This window comes from Heterodontus francisci, unplaced genomic scaffold, assembly GCF_036365525.1.
Source record: "Heterodontus francisci isolate sHetFra1 unplaced genomic scaffold, sHetFra1.hap1 HAP1_SCAFFOLD_456, whole genome shotgun sequence".
In the NCBI taxonomy this organism is placed as follows: Eukaryota; Metazoa; Chordata; class Chondrichthyes; order Heterodontiformes; family Heterodontidae; genus Heterodontus; species Heterodontus francisci.
The window spans coordinates 785,636-787,582 of NW_027142287.1; the positions used below are offsets into that span (position 1 = coordinate 785,636).

At 42.0% G+C, this 1,947-nt stretch overlaps 1 non-coding gene across 1 annotated transcript; it reads right to left on the reverse strand.

The window, feature by feature from the left end:
- Positions 1-445: 445 nt before the first annotated feature.
- On the reverse strand, positions 446-518 carry trnaf-gaa (transfer RNA phenylalanine (anticodon GAA)). Its single transcript has one exon. It is a non-coding gene; the product is annotated as a tRNA-Phe (tRNA).
- Between the last annotated feature and the right edge of the window lie 1,429 nt (positions 519-1,947).

Below are 1,947 nucleotides of genomic sequence, written 5' to 3' on the forward strand. Positions count from 1 at the left end.
TACATGCTGCTCGAAGATTTTTGGGTTCCCTTTCATGTTGACTGCCATTCTATTCTCATAGAAAGATAGAATAAGCAAATATCGAAGATATAAATATTTCCCATCCTTGATGAGGTGGAACTTTTTTATGTTGTGGATAGTAATGTCTTTGCCCACGAGTGTGCTGGTAGCAGAGGCAATCGATGATTTGAAAAGGACATTGGATGGATACTTGAAGGAAAGAAGCTTGCAGGAGGAAGGGGATCGAGCTGGTGAGTGGAACTGATTAGATTGCTCCGGGGAGAGCCAGCATGGACGTGATAGGCCAGACGACCAACTTCGATGCTGTAAAGGACTCTGTGTTGTTTCTCAAATCCAATCCACTGGTGCTTGGTAAATAATTTCAAAGTAAATTGTGCAACTGGAAAATCAGAATCAAGGCAAGTGACGCATAAGGAAGCAGAATTGCTGAAACCCGGGATTAAACCAGGGACCTTTAGATTTTCAGTCTCACGCTCTCCCAACTGAGCTATTTCAGCCCAACATTAGCAGTGGCTTGGTGTCCTTGTTTTGGAAGAGAATACATGCATTCAAGTTTTCCAAAAAATTAAAGAACACAACATATGAGTAATATTCCCCATTGCTTTCTCAGTACTGATGGATTGTGAAGCAGGAGACAGCCAGAAGTGACACTGAGCCGCACAGACCCCGAGCTGAGAATGAAATGAGAAGAAATCAATCTTTCATCGTGAGATGCTGCAAAGAGGTAAGAGTCCTGATTGAAAGTGAGACTTGCTCATTTCAAACACTCCCTGTACTCTCTGCTCATGAAGCCTTAAAAAAGGGAAAAACAGAATGGCACTCAAACTCACAACTCTGCCATTAAAAGTCTCATGTTCGACTGACAGAACTTCTACTCAGTCTCTTATTGGATGGATGCAACTCCAACGCAGGGGTGGCATTCAAATCCTCCCATGGGTCCACATGTCAGACTGAGTTCCATGTTGTCGTCTCAAGGAAAGGAAATCTGCTCAGTTCCAAAACTATCAGCGAATTGAAGCTGATTACGATCAACATCATCAGAGGTCAGAACTACCTGATGAAAGAAGACACTCTGAAGAAGGATCCACAATTATTCAAAGGCATCGACAAAGTGAAAAACAAGAAAATCGATGTGTCAATGCAAGCCAAACAACAGAAACACTGAAGAATTCCATTCCATTGCAGAACCCAGTCCTGTTGCTTTTGGAGTCAGGTCTCAATTACTGTGACAACTGTATATTCCCACTTGGCTATGTGTGCATTTAGTTAATTTCAATTTTGTCGATAAGCTCTTTGAATCCAGTTCTCTGGTCCTGAAAGCAGCTCCGAAAGGCTGACACCAATCAGTAACATTAAACTAAAAATGCTGAGAGCTCATTGGTGATTTGAACCTCGGGCCGCTCACACATTCGTTAATCACACTTCTTAAGCCAGAATCACACCCGTTGACCAACGCACCACTGACAGCAACAGGTGCTGCATTAGCTCCTGTGGAATTTCACGGGCACCCACAGTGGATCATCCAACCCATAATCCTGAGATTAAATGTGTCCTGTTCCACTGACTGAACTGTCACTTCTACTCTGTCTCTTATTGGATGGATGCTGTTGTGGGCTCCATCACCGGGTTTGCAGTTTTTTCTCCATGAACCAGCTTCCTCTCAATTCCCAAATTTATTAGTAAATCCACTGACAAAATCTCCAAAGTGTGGTATATTCCTCTCTCTCCTCGATAATAAAACTTAGATCTCTTTGCTCTTTTTACCTTCCAACATTGATATCCATTTTGCTCCGCATTTATTTCTCTCTCCTTTTTATTTAGTTCATGCATTTTCTTAGAAACATTTCATTTCAATTATTTCTGGGGCAATAAATGATCAGATGAGATTTGCTGCAATGATACCAGGGGTGAGGGATTTCAGATATG